The 15,617-nt window shown below is 42.8% G+C and overlaps 2 long non-coding RNA genes across 4 annotated transcripts in view; both read left to right on the top strand.

Annotated features, from left to right (window-relative positions):
* The window catches only part of LOC143768829 (uncharacterized), a 142,272-nt gene that overhangs the window by 101,699 nt on the left and 24,956 nt on the right, over positions 1-15,617 (top strand). The gene's annotated exons all lie outside the window — the stretch shown is intronic.
* Positions 613-9,571, top strand: LOC143764459 (uncharacterized). Its single transcript, XR_013213203.1, has 3 exons — positions 613-1,083; positions 9,340-9,410; positions 9,547-9,571. It is a non-coding gene; the product is annotated as an uncharacterized LOC143764459 (long non-coding RNA).

The raw sequence follows: 15,617 nt of genomic DNA, 5'->3' as shown, positions 1-15,617 counted from the left end.
CTCTCTACTTTCTTTTTTCCTATGATCTTTGATCAGCAGATGGCAGCGCTTGCTTGCAGACACTCGGTTAGACATTAACTGTGTGAATCTTCTCACTTGTCCATCTCCTTACAGTTGAAACCATCAATACTGGTGAGTTCGATTGACATTAGCCTAATGTGTATGGGGGGCTTAAGAGACGGACAGTCGCTAACCTTATTCTTTCCTAATGACAATAATATGTGAACCCCAACAGAATCATGATGGACTCTAGTAAAAGTCAACAAGACGCATCAAGATTTATTTCTATCCATGATAGCAGTCACAGTGACAACTAATGTGACGAGGGTAAACACAGTCTTCTCACATTCTACTGGTACTATGTTAATCAAATTATAAAATTGAGCTAGAGTTTCAAAATATTTATCTGGTAGTTTTCATTTGGTGTGTAACCTCACTAAGGTTTAGTATTTTCCAAAGCACACACCTTAGAGAAAACACTGCTTTAACGCTTTACATCACAATCTACCTCTATGTTTATAAACATGTCAGAGCCAAGTGTCAAGGGATTTTGAGAACTCCCTAGAAACATGAAGTATTGCGACCCTTGACACTGTTTCTAGTCAACCTGGTGAAGCCTCTGATTTATAACTAGAAAACCATACAACCTACAATACAAATTCTAGTCTGAAGCAAAATTGTACAAATTGGTTAGGAGAATGGAAAACTGATAAAAATGTTTTAGGAAAAAAGTCTATATTTTTAACGTATTTATGATTTGCAGCATATTTAATATTTTGTACTATGAGTTATACTTTAAAGTGTCCTTTGATTATCCTCATATGGTCTCTAAAATGTTTCTTTTAAAATCAAATTTAATTGTGAGGTTTGTTAAAAGAAATACATTCTTTTGTACTTTTTTTTTTTTTTTTTAGAAATATTCCATAGATAGAAGATCTAAGACATTTGGCATTGAAAAAGAGACCTCAGAAGGAATATAATGATATTTTGCCCTCAAATACCAAACTTGAAAGAACGATATGTAGAGCCTAACATTTCAGCTGTTTCCAAGTCTCCAGATGTCACCATTTCATCAACCTTACGGTACCCTCTGGGATGGCTTCCAAGGGCAACTCATGACCAAGTCAAACTGGCCAACTATGATATCAAAGTCCTATCAACACATTACTCACTGTACCAGCAGAGTGTCTGCGCAATGCAATTTTTTGGAACTGCGAGACTTGCAGTTTTATAGTTGCTCTCTTAACTGAGACTACAGTACAGGGCAGTGGTGACCAAACTATTTGTCATAATATCCCATCTGACTTTTCTCTGTATATTTCATCCACACATTTGATATGGCCGTAGACAACACTAGTGATGGGCGAACCCCCGATGATTGGGATAGGCGGGTTCGCCCGAGTTTTTTGTAAAGTTCGAGCTCGGGCCAGAGATGACGCGAACTTGCATCCAAACCCCAAGCTTGGACTTTACAGATATGGGATGGGGCTGGGGGGCTGTAAAACAAAGCATAAAATTAATAATAAACATTATAATTATGATTACCGGTACAGCGACGTATCCTCCCGTCTCTCTGTCTCCTGGCCGCATCTACTTCTGGGGCCGCTCATTATCTTCCGGGTTATTCACTCTACTGCTCGGTGCTCAGCAGTTTTCAGACGGCGTCGGCAGTGTTTGTGTGGTGACGTCAGGGTTCACCCATGTTCTTATTTCAGGCCATGAACGCGGGTGTACCCTGATGTCACCACACGAACAGTGCCGGAAAAAGTTGAAGACTGCCAACTGCAGTGAATACCGCCAGAAGTTAATGAGCGGCCACGGAAGCAGAAGGGAGACAGAGAGACGGGAGGACGCGTCACTGGACATGTAAGTATAATTATGTTTATTATTAATTTTATGCTTTTACAGGCCCTGGACCCAAACTGTAACATGGGTTTCCCATGGAAACTCATGTTCGGGACCTTGTGACCGAACACTGTGTTCGGTACGGGTCCAGAACTTTACAGTTCGGGGTCGCCGATCCCTAGACAACGCTTTATCACCAGTACTAATCCCCTTTCTTGACGTTAACCATTTTATAATAAAAAGTTATTAAACATTCTAAAATTCTGTATGATTCTGCTCCTCAGAATTGTCATATCTTTCCATGGTATCAATGAATGCGGTAGTTTTTTTTTTTTTTTTCACATGCAGTAGCTTAGTGTCTAAGATAAGAAAATAAGTCAACTTTACTGCCAAAACCAGCACCTATATTATATGCTATGGCCCTGACTCATCAAGACTGTCGATTTTCTCGCTGATCTTGATGAGGGAATGTACTGGATTCATGAATCAGGAGCATCTGACAAGTGGCATGCACCACACCAGAAATCTTACTCCAGTCCTTGAGTGAGATTTCTAGTGTAGGGAACACCACAGCTCATCATAAATTAGCCTAGCTGTGGCGTCGCATCCCTATACTGTCATGCTATGCTTATTTCTGCAGAACTCAGAGAAACTGGCCTGAAAAATGCCAAGTTGCAAAATTTTGGAGCAAAAAAATTGTGACTTTTCAATGTTTTTACAAAACTTTTTGGGTGTAAAAGCTTTCATGAATCAGGACCCATATGTAGCGAATAGAACTGCAATGCTCGCCACAGCCTATTGACAAAATGTTCACTATTTTCGTTTCTTTTTTTCTTCTAATTTTAAGTAGATTTTCCAGCAATTTTTGACAAACTAACCAAAGGGAGAGGATCTTTATAAAATAAATAAATGTAACTTATCACACTGAACCTCTCCAGTGCCGACACTCCTGTGGCCTCCGATGGTACCAGAAATTGTGACGTTCTGTAATTTCATTCACCTGAATGATAAAGCCACTAACTAGCTGCAAGGTCAGTTGACTGATAGACAGGTGGTCATCGCTTTTGGTAGGATGATATTCCATCCGCCAGTCAACTGATGACATACTTTATGAGGGTCGTATGTATACAGCATTGCTTCTAAAGAAAATACCATAGGGATCTGATTCAGCATGGCAAAAATAAATTCTGTTGCATTTCCAAGAGAAATATTTTTCAAGATGAGATTCATATAGAAGTACAAAAGAGTTCCTATGTATCTTTATATCAATGCTAATACAGCTCTGAATGAAACAGAGCCTAAATACAGTTGGGTACATGTGCCCTAAGCCTATAGTCAAGAGTGTTACCTAAATGTTGCTTCTGTCGCCTGAATATAATGTCCATTTAACAGATGCATAGTATGAGGACAGGATTGCTCTAAAAAAAAAACTAATAAGAATGCTGCAGACTCATAAGTTCATAACTTATGAAAACATTGTATTTGTTGTTTCTGTTAGAAAAAAAGAGCACAATATTATTGGTGCCTTTTGGGCTAATAGTAGAACAGACCAACCCATGCAATATCCTGACTGATTAAGGGAAATTGTTGCTATCTTTTGGCACTTAATCTGAGAGTAGCATACTGTACAGAGACCCTGATTCCAGCAATGTGTCACTTATTCTGCTGCTTGATGTAGTTTTTATAAAATAATTGTTTTATCATCAGGAGATTATGCTGCCATGTAGTCCTCCATATTAATGAGCTCTGTATAACCCTACCTCCATCACTGATTGGCAGCTTTCTGCCTATGTACAGTGTACATCAAAAGCTGTCAATCAGTGCTGCAGGTGGGGGAATACAGAGCTCAGCATTCAGAGAAGTGAGGGAAATGATTACTAATCCGCAATATACAAGCCAATCATCACTCGTTTACTGGCCTGTTTGAACAGGCCAAAGAAACAATTTTGGGGTGTGAATGATCTCTAATATAATTCTGTCCCCATACACTTTCATATTCTCAGCAGCACATCTCCTGTTGCTGATAACGATAATTTTTAGACATGTATAAAAATCATTGCAGCAGCCAATCAATAGGTTGGTGATTGCCGTAATGTTTAGATGGGCCCAAAGCTAGTTACAGCCTTCATAGGAATGCTTGTTTACCAATAATTGGTTCATCTAAATGGGCCACAAGATTAAGGTTTTACAGCAACACTTGTTGCCCTAAGCAATACAATGTCGGCACATGGACATTACTACGTAGTCCAAATATAGTGTGGTTTGTGGCATTCGTCAACCTAATTGCTGCATCACAGTGCTTGGATGTCGTGGTACCAGGCTACTGTGCCTAAATGCAAAGCCTTTAATACGGCGGTTGATACATTCCAAAACATTGTGCTGAAATGTTCTCTCATTGAATGGAAATAAAGATAAATAAATAAAATCAATAAAGAAAGAAAAGCGGTAAACCCATCACAGGTGCCTGATAGACAATGGTTCCACCTCTGGGGTTGCCCATGTGAATATAGAAATGGCCGTGCATGGCATCTTTCTCCAGTCTCTTCTATAAGTTCATAAAATTGCCCTATTTTTGAAAAACTTATGAGACTCTGAGGTAGAACCCGCATTTAATAGAAATTTTGTTCTCCCTTCCACCTCTGCAGCTGGCTCCCTTTTCTTCTTTGCATGTTAGATTATAATGGAATCCTGACATGCACCTCTGATGTCACTCTCTAAGAACTTATAGCCCATGTCACATGGTGGAAAACTTTACTATTCAGGTAGTTTTAAGTCCATGTTACTACCATGCTGGGCTCTGCTACAACCACTCTACTCTGCTACAATATCAGAGCTGCACCTCCTAACATATCTTGCTCTCCTACCAACACTGGACTCTGCTACTGAGGTTTCTCCTGACAAACAAAACTTTGCTACAACCATTGTACTTTACTAGAATACCACAAATGTGCCTGCTGACATACCCAGCTCTGCTATTCTGCTGGAATCTGCTACATGTCTCATAACAAAACCATGCTCTGCTACATTGTTGGCCTCCGCTACTTCACTCCAGGAAAGTCTCCAGTCTTTATTATTTATTAGGATGCAACCTTCCATATTGCCCCATAAATTAAGGGCACATTCTCACCTTAGACATGTGTGTCATATTCAAAGGGTATACCATAAACGTGTTATGTGTCGCCAGGTGAGGTAGATCTCCTAAACCGTTCTGCTACTACTGTACTACTTTGCTGAGTCTCCGGCTTTCCTGTGGTCCACATCAGCCGCCATCTGACCTCTGCAGCCTCCCTTGATCCGGTGTGGTCTTCTCATTGCATCTGTATCTTCTATCCATGCTGTATTCCATCTGCTCATTCAAATCAAGGACTTGGTGTATCCACCTCACCAGGTGAGACACAACATATTTATGTTATACCCTCTGACTACGCCATAAATTTCTGGGATGCGAATACCCCCTTAATTTATAAGGCTATAGGGAAGGTTGAGTCCTAATACATAATAACATTCTATGAAATCTGTTATTAATTAAAGGGCCACTGTCACCCCCCCCCCCAGCCGTTCTAAACTAAAAGAGCCACCTTGTGCAGCAGTAATGCTGCAGTCTAACAAGGTGGCTCTTTTAGTTTTTGATTCATTTATTACCTCAATAAAGCGTTTTAAAAATTGGCCACAAATACCAGATATTGTATCTGGAGGCGGTCCGAAGCGTCCTCTATCAATCTCCCAACTGCCGTCACTCTTCTCTTCAGGGGCGATGGTCGCCGCCCCCTGAGCGCTGTTGCTTCTTAAATCCGGCGCCTGCGCTGTGCGTGCCTGCCTGGGGCCCGCACTGTGTTATTCATTATGCACAGTGTGGGGCTGGGGTTCCTGGGCATGCGCACTGCGCTTGTCAGACGCTTCCCCGGTCCCCCGCCTTCCAGCATTGCCGGAATATACAGGTTTCATTGCCGACGTTTTGAACAGCCACAAAGAACAACGCTGGAAGGTGGGGGACCGGGGGAGCATCTGACAAGCGCAGTGCGCATGCCATGGAACCCCAGCCCCGCACTGTGCATAATGAATAACACAGTGCGGGGCGGGGATTCAGGAACAGGGTGGCCGCACTGCCCGCACAGGCGCAGTCAGGCACCCTGCGTCTGAGCTGTGACTGACAATGAAGACTGCGCCTGCCCCAGGCAGGCACGCACAGCGCAGGCGCCGGATTTAAGAAGCAACAGCGCGAAGGGGGCGGCGACCATCGCCCCTGAAGAGGAGAGTGACGGCAGTTGGGAGATTGATAGAGGACGCTTCGGACCGCCTCCAGATACAATATCTGGTATTTGTGGCCAATTTTTAAAACGCTTTATTGAGGTAATAAATGAATCAAAAACTAAAAGAGCCACCTTGTTAGACTGCAGCATTACTGCTGCACAAGGTGGCTCTTTTAGTTTATAACAGCTGGAGGGGGGTGACAGTGTCCCTTTAATCTAGATTCCAACAGGTTTTCACACACATCCCCCAATAAAAAATGTATCTAATTATATATCAACCGCTAAATTAGTCTTCTGAATTGTCAGTGTCCTTTTACCTTTGGGTTCAGCGACAATTCCTGGTATTTTGGAAATATTTAATTTTATATAATGAATCCTTTATTTTTTTTCTTTCTCCATGCTTTAGGTGAAAGAGAATATTTATTATGCTGCATTATTTTTCATAGGGGCTATGTGATATGTCATGCCAAAGTAATCTTATTAGTTTAGTTGAGGAAGTAAGTAAAGGTACCTTCACACGAAGCGACGCTGCAGCGATAGCGACAACGATGCCGATCGCTGCAGCGTCGCTGTTTGATCGCTGGAGAGCTGTCACACAGACCGCTCTCCAGCGACCAACGATGCCGAGGTCCCCGGGTAACCAGGGTAAACATCGGGTTGCTAAGCGCAGGGCCGCGCTTAGTAACCCGATGTTTACCCTGGTTACCAGCGTAAAAGTAAAAAAAACAAACAGCACATACTTACATGCGTCCCCCAGCGTCTGCTTCCTGACACTGACTGAGCTCCGGCCCTAACAGCAGAGCGGTGACGTCACCGCTGTGCTTTCACTTTCACTTTAGGTGCCGGCGCTCAGTAAAGGTACCTTCACACGAAACGACATCGCTAGCGATCCGTGACGTTGCAGCGTCCTCGCTAGCGATATCGTTTCGTTTGACACGCAGCAGCGATCAGGATCCTGCTGTGATGTCGCTGAATAAAGTCCAGAACTTTATTTGGTCGTCCGATCGCTGTGTATCGTTGTGTTTGAAAGCAAAAGCAACGATACCCAGCGATGTTTTACACTGGTAACCAGGGTAAACATCGGGTTACCAAGCGCAGGGCCGCGCTTAGTAACCCGATGTTTACCCTGGTTACCAGCGTAAAAGTAAAAAAAACAAACAGCACATACTTACATGCGTCCCCCAGCGTCCGCTTCCTGACACTTACTGAGCGCCGGCACCTAAAGTGAAAGTGAAAGCACAGCGGTGACGTCACCGCTCTGCTGTTAGGGCCGGAGCTCAGTCAGTGTCAGGAAGCAGACGCTGGGGGACGCATGTAAGTATGTGCTGTTTGTTTTTTTTACTTTTACGCTGGTAACCAGGGTAAACATCGGGTTACTAAGCGCGGCCCTGCGCTTAGCAACCCGATGTTTACCCTGGTTACCCGGGGACCTCGGCATCGTTGGTCGCTGGAGAGCGGTCTGTGTGACAGCTCTCCAGCGATCAAACAGCGACGCTGCAGCGATCGGCATCGTTGTCGCTATCGCTGCAGCGTCGCTTCGTGTGAAGGTACCTTAAGTGTCAGGAAGCGGACGCTGGGGGACGCATGTAAGTATGTGCTGTTTGTTTTTTTTACTTTTACGCTGGTAACCAGGGTAAACATCGGGTTACTAAGCGCGGCCCTGCGCTTGGTAACCCGATGTTTACCCTGGTTACCAGTGTAAAACATCGCTGGGTATCGTTGCTTTTGCTTTCAAACACAACGATACACAGCGATCGGACGACCAAATAAAGTTCTGGACTTTATTCAGCGACCAGCGACATCACAGCAGGATCCTGATCGCTGCTGCGTGTCAAACGAAACGATATCGCTAGCGAGGACGCTGCAACGTCACGGATCGCTAGCGATGTCGTTTCGTGTGAAGGTACCTTAAGAATATAGATCAGGACGGTCTACTAGATATAATCTATTTATGTCTCGCTAAGATCTTTGATTTGGTGCCATACACTAGAGTGCGCAAATTAGAGAAATAAATCTTTGGAATCAACATTTACACCTGAATTAATGATTCATTACCATAACGTAAGCAAGTAGCTGTAATTAAGATTAAAATATCATTTAAAGGGAAACTACCACAGAGAGTGGCTGCTTAATATATGTGATATTTTGGATGCACTATCATTTGACAGTCATTGTGCGTTCTTAGTCCCTGTCAATGGCCCATCAAAGACTTGACTGATATGCATCATATATGGGGGAAGCGATTCTACCAGATGAGATTTGACATTTTGAGACCCCCAACTTGCACTTACATTTAGTGGCTGTATTGGCTTCCCATGGTTATTTTCTAATGTTACATATATAAGAATTTATTATTAATGTTTAATTTACTCTAGCAGGGCTCTGTTCACTAGAGATGAGCGAATATGTTCGGAAAATGATTGGCGAATCCGAATTTGCCATATTTGTTCCATATTCATACTGTATTCGTGGCGAATTTATGTTTGACAATAGTTTCCGAAAATATTTGATCATCTGTACTCACATTGACTCCAATGGTGCTCGGCTATTTTCGGATAATATTGGAAATACGGCGATCGTAACAGAATATTGAAAAATTCGCTCATCTCTACTGTTCACATCATCGAAGGCTGCAGAGTAATCCATGATATATATACGAAAAGTATAGGGATAAATGTGATGTGAATATAAGAGAAGCTTACATACAACAACCACATCTAGATTAAAACGGTTGTCTAGGACTTAGGTATTGATGACCTATTCTTACATAGGATAGGCCATCAATGTAAGATTAGTGGGGGGCCAGCAACTGGGACCCCTAATGATCAGTTGTTTTCTGCTCCTGTTGTGGTTGGATGCACACAGTGTGTAGAGAACAGCTTCATACACTGCGTAGTAGCTGTTCTGAGGCTCAGCTCCTATTCACTTCCATAGTAGCTAAGCTTCAGCACCAGTGTATGGAGGTGTGCGGTTCTGGCACTGTACCGTGTTCATCTGTCTGGAGAAGGAGCTGTCACAGCTGCTCAGTGGGGTTGTCGGGTGCCTGATTGTCACCAGTCTGGTATTGATTATTTGCATAGAAAGTCAGAAATTTATTTAATCTTGCCTGTTCTCAGATCAATATCCACCATTTCTTTTTTTTCAAGTGCACAGGATGCTTTCAGCCCAAAGGTGCAATGTATATGTGAAAAGAAACTAGTAGCGCACTCGAGCACTCAAATAATAGTAGATTATTTTATTACAGATCTATTAAAATCATGGTGGAAACATTGTCATTTCCAACAGCGTTTTTTTCTAAGGAGTAGCCTTCAATATGTAAGTCCTTATTCGATATTTAACGATAATTGCAATTTTCATACTGCCCTCTTGGCATAATTTAACACTCCTATGTTATGTTCAGCACATGGACATTAGCAGCAATAAACTGACCCAGACTCTATCTTTTGTATAGATGGTTTCTGATCTTCTAATCTGAGCATGCTGTAATCAGGTAAGACTGTCACGGGGATAGCGCAACAGAGAGGGACCAGAAGATTGCAGTGTCTGGTCACATGAAATCCTGCACTGATTATAACTGCTTCACCATCCTAATAAAGAGTGCAGGTTTTCCCCTTGCTCTGTCGTGGCAAGGGTTAATTAGTTCAGTTGATCTCCTGGAGCTCTCCATCTTGAATTGTCTCAGCTGTTCTGTGTTGACCACTCCCCTATGTATATACAGTATATATGCTCACCACTGGCATTTGGGAATTGCCAGTGCTAATTCTACTTTCTGGTTGGGTGTTGGAGGAGAAAATCCGGAGTAATCCTGGGAACAGGGATAGACTAGGGTGCCCCCTAGTTCAAGGGTCAAGAAGGCGTCCACAGTCCCTACGTGATATTATCACTGGCTGCACCTTTTTTTACCTATTATGGATCCCGTGGCTGCTCTGGCAGGGCAGCTGGAACAACTCAGCTTGAAGGTGGCTGACTTGCACTCAGTGGCTTGGCAGCACTCCTTCACTCTGGGTTTAGGGCCTTGTGATATCCTATCTTGCAGGATTTGACTTGTCACTAGGTTTTTATCTTGATGAAGAGGTCCTGCGTTGATCTCGAAATGCTTTGATTTTGTAAACCTGCTAAAATAAAGTTTTCAAGGAAAGTATTCGTTGGTCAAATTTTATCAACAGCGCATCAAGTGACACTTCACCCGGATATGTTTTCTTTGTAAAAGAGGAGAAGGAGGTGAGGTGTGACAACTTATTGTGAATGTTGGATCCTGTGTTATCTACTGTATATAGAGGTTTTTTCTGACATTGTACAGGAGGAAGTGGAAGTACTTCCTCTGAACCCAAGTCAAATTGTTTTTGTTTTTTTTCTTCCTCTTTTCCTTTTCTTATTCTCCATTTCAAACTGGATTCTCATATAGCCACAAACACAAATCTTCTGACATTGATTAAATCTATCCCACCTTGAGACAAGTTCTAATCTAGCTTTTCTTACTTTTCTATTATTTTTGTTCTTTTTACTCACTCTTTAAATTTATATCCTTTCACAATTCTTATCATTCATATATTCCTATCACTTCTCTATATCTTACATATCATTCTGCTCTATCAAGTTCTAATTTTATTCCTTGCTCCACTCTTTCTCCATTATTTTTTTTTCTTTTCCCTGCTTTATTAACCACTCCACCTTCTGTGTCAACACTTTTTTCCCCTGACTTCCTACCCCTCCCCTTTAGGGGCTTTACTTAGGCTTTTTGGATCCAATTTCTCCTATTTAAAGTTTCCACTTGTTGCACCCTTCTCATTTGGCTTTTATACCTTGAGAAAAACACCGTAGATAGGTATTAATTAAAAATGTTTTGAAATCCCAAGGCTCTTCCCACAGCGCAGCCCGCCTAAACGTGCCGGCTTCCATTTTTGTCATCTACTGTATATAGAGGTTTAATCTGGCATTGTACAGGAGAAAGTGATCTGTGACATCACCATTTGTGATTGGTTGACCCTGTATTATCTACTATTAGTCATTGTACAGGGGGAGGAGGTGAGCTGTGACATCACCTATTGTGAATGCTGGATCCTGTTATCTACTGTATATAGATGTGTTATCAGTCATTGTACAGGAGGAGGAGGTGAGCTGTGACATCACCTATTGTGAATAATGGATCCTGTGTTATCTACTGTATATAGAGGTGTTATCAGTCATTGTACAGGAGGAGGAGGTGAGCTGTGACATCACCTATTGTGAATGGTGGATCCTGTGTTATCTACTGTATATAGAGTTGTTATCAGTCATTGTACAGGAGGAGGAGGTGAGCTGTGTCATCACCTATTGTGAATGATGGATCCTGTGTTATCTACTGTATATAGAGGTTGTTCAGCTTTTTTGCTGTAATGCTGAATATAAATAATAAAATAATAGATCAGTTTTGAGATCGCCACGAAAAAAATGCAAACATGAAGAATTAAAAGACAATACATATAGTTGTCTCTTGTTGCCTGGCAACTATCACAGTTATTGTTTAATGACCTGCATCTGAGTTTATATATATTAACTTTCTGTAATTATACCTTTTGAATTTCATAATATCTGCAGCAGATCTTTTGGAATTTAAGTATTTTGTGATTGATCCCCAACTGGATCAATTTAACCAGGCTCACTCTAGTGTCTTAGGGATACCTACTCACATTAAACAAAAGTAGTATGAACCCCCTGATTTTGAGTAGGGGCAGCAATTATGTAAGGTATATGGGGGGCCTTTAGACTCCCATACATCTTATTCAAATGTCCTGTGACCTAGCACTAGCGATGAGAAAAAACATTCCACGTCAGCAGTCCTGTGTTCTGTGAACTTTATTCTTACTGTTGACATCCCCATTGGTGACACCATGCATTGTGCCGCAACATCGGGTGCCACCGAGGATGCTGTCAGATAATAGGTGGTTTGCATGGCTCCAATAGTCTGTGACTGCTGGATCATAGCCCTGCAAACCACCTCCTACCTGCCGCCATCCCCAGCACATTGTCATCGTTGCAACACACGCTTGATGTTAGTACTGCAGATGTCAGCAGGTAGGTTAATTAAAGGGAACCTATCACCCCCAAAATCGATGGTGAGGTAAGCTCACCGTCATCAGGGGCTTATCTACAGCATTCTGTAATGCTGTAGATAAGCCGCCGATGTTACCTGAAAGAGGAGAAAATGACATTAGATTATACTCACCCAGGGGTGGTCCCGCTCCGATGGGTGTCTCAGGTCCGGTACAGCGCCTCCCATCTTCATTCCATGACGTCCTCTTCTGGCCTTCATGCCGCGGCTCCGGCGCTGGAGTACTTTGTCTGCCCTGTTGAGGGCAGAGCAAAGTACTGCAGTGCGCAGGCACCGGAAATGTCAGAGAGGCCCGGCGCCTGCGCACTGCAGTACTTTGCTCTGCCCTCAACAGGGCAGACAAAGTACGCCTGCGCCGGAGCCGCGGCGTGAAGACCAGAAGAGGACGTCATGGAATGAAGATAGGAGGCGCCGGAGCGGACCTGAGACACCCATTTGACCGGACCGCAGCGGGATCGCCCCTGGGTGAGTATATTCTAACCTCTTTTTCTCCTCTTTCAGGTAACATCAGGGGCTTATCTACAGCATTACAGAATGCTGTAGATAAGCCCCTGATGTCGGTGAGCTTACCTCACCATCGATTTTGGGGGTGACAGGTTCCCTTTAAGCTTCACAGAGCTCTGACGTCGGTAGTCCGTGATCCTGCAAATATTTTTGGTCAACTGTACCTACCAACCACAAGGTAGACAATAAGTGTCTAATTGCTGGGGTTCCAGTGCTTGGACGCCCACCAACAAGTGGTTGAGCATGAGTGTTGTCAATATATTTGAAGTTTAGACTGTGGATGGAGTGGCGTAGGAGTTGTCTCCACATGATCTGCATATACCGTATTTTTCTGACCATAAGACGCACTTTTTTTCCTCCAAATTTGGGAGGAAAGTGTGGGTGCCTCTTATGGTAGGGATGTAGCATGTGGGGAGGGGGGCAGCAGCGAGTGGGATCGCACTGTTATCCCACTTCAGGAGGCAGAAAAATGTCCCCGCTGCCGGGAATCAGCGCTGGGGAAACCATGTGGTCCCGATGATTAATTGCAGTTAATATTCATTAGCTACTCCCCGCCCACCTATCAGCTGAGTGGTGAGCCGGGAGCAGCAAATGAATACTGCACTTAAGCAGCAACACACATGGTTTCCCCAGCGCTGATTCCTGCAGCAGCTGGGGAGATCCTTGTGTCCGGGGGAGGAGGAGGCAGCAGCAGCAGGGTCCGGGGGAGAGGAGTTCGCTGCGTACCTTCCTGGGCTGGAGCTGAGTGCTGTGCAGTGTGCACAAGGAGGACCTGTGATGTCAGAAGTGGGCGGGCTGGAGCATCACATGGCAGCACAGAGCCCTCCCTCTTCTTGACATCATCACAGGTCCTTCAGACTCCCCACTAGAATCTGCAGGATTCCTCTTATAACCTGTGCTGTGCTGTAGAAAGGCAACAAGAGGGAGGGCTCTGTGTGCAGTCATGGGATGCTTTTACCTCACCACAGTGGCTGGCTGGCTGCCACAATTAAGAGGTTAGTCTTTCCAAAACACAATAAAGCACTCTGCCACTCCTTTAGTGAACTATAACTCCATGCATGTCATAGGATCTGCAGGACATGCTGGGAGTTATAGTTCTCCCATGGGATTTTAAAGCAGCACTCCAGTGTTATTTTGCAGTGCTGGAGTGGTGCTTTAAATATAAGCCCTGTGCCCCATTCTTATACTCACCCTCCAGCATCTTCATATAGTTCTTCACAGACACCACACTGGTCCCGCAGCTTCCAACATAATAACATACTATTATATATAATAACACCACATATAATAGTATGTTATTAAATATTTTACCACATTTTTTTGCTTAAAATATTTTTTTCCCTATTTTCCACCTCTAAAACCTGGGTGCGCCTTATAGTCCGGTGCGTCTTATAGTCTGAAAAATACGGTAAGTTCTATTTATTTTACATTATGTGGAAGAGACTACATGAGTGATTTACTATTGGATGGCACATTCTTGCAATCACATTTTTCGATTTCATTTGAAATTATTACTTCATTTAGAAATTGATGGCAGGATCACATCTCAAAAAAGTTAGGACAGGGTTAACATACAGCTGGAAAAGTAAGTAGTGCTAATGAATAGTAAGTAGTTTGAGGTTCAATTTTCAACTGTTACATGACTGTAAAAAAAGCATGTTAGAGAGGCAGAGTCTCACAGAAGCAAAGATGGTCAGAAGTTCACCAATCCGTGAACAATTGCATCTAAAAATGATGGAACAATTTTAGAAAAAATAATCTTCAATTGAAAATTGCAAATAATTTAAATGTCCCAGCATCTGCAGAACATATTATTATCAAAAGATTCAGAGGTTCTGGGGAAATCTATGTGTATAAGGGAGAAGTCTGACAGTCAATATCAGATACCCACAATCTATAGGTCCTAAGGCGGCACTACATTAGAAACACATGATTCAGTCATGCAAATCACTGCATGGGCTCAGGAATACTTTCAGAAATCATTGTCTGTGTAGTCATGCACAAGTGTAAATTAAAGCTCTATCATGCAAAGAAGAATCCATGCATCAACATAATCTAGAAATACTGCCTTCTTCTCTCGGGCAAAAATCATTTGAAATGGAGACTGAGGCAAAGTGGAAAACTGTTCTGTGGTCGGATGGATAAAAATGTGAAATTCTTTATAGAAACCAGGGACGTCATCGTCTTCGGACTCAAGAGAAGAGGGACCATCCAGCTTGTTATCAGTGCACAGTTCCTGTATCTCTGACTATGGCAGGGGCAGTTTACACATGATTAAAGGCGCTATTGATGCTGAACATTATACAGAGTTATTAGAATAACATCTGCTCCATCCCAACAACGTCCATTTCAGGGAAGGCCTTGTATATTTCAGCAAGACAATGCTAAACCACATAAAGCATCCATCACAACAACATGGCTGTGCATGAAGAAGAGTTCGGGTGATGAACCGGCCGCCTGCAGTCCAGACCTTTCACCAACAGAAAACATTTGACACATTATGAAACAAAAAATCCACCAAAGACCCCGGACTATTGAGCAGCCGGAATCCTACATCAGAGAAGAATAGGACAACGCTCCTCCATAAATTGTTCTCCTCACATCCCAGACAATTAGGAGAGGAGATGTTACACAATTGGACACATTGCCCCAGCACACCTTTTTTGAGATGATGCTGAATAATTTTTTGGAAGACTGTCTAATGTTCTATCTATGTTCTATGGTCTGTTACGAATAAAATATGTAAATAAGAGATTTCCAAATCATTGCATTATTGTTTTCTAAATATTTTACAAAGTGTAACTTGTTTTGGAAATGGGGTTGTACATAGAGGCAGGGGGACGGAATGGCTTCACTACTTCTAAGGTGCTTTTCCCCATATACTCTTTTTTTGTCTGCCTGGGTGATTCATTTGAGACAGACTGGTT

Source organism: Ranitomeya variabilis, chromosome 4 (genome assembly GCF_051348905.1).
Source record: "Ranitomeya variabilis isolate aRanVar5 chromosome 4, aRanVar5.hap1, whole genome shotgun sequence".
Lineage (NCBI taxonomy): Eukaryota > Metazoa > Chordata > Amphibia > Anura > Dendrobatidae > Ranitomeya > Ranitomeya variabilis.
The sequence above is the reverse complement of the archived record's forward strand: the minus strand, read 5'-3'. Positions and strand labels throughout refer to the sequence as shown.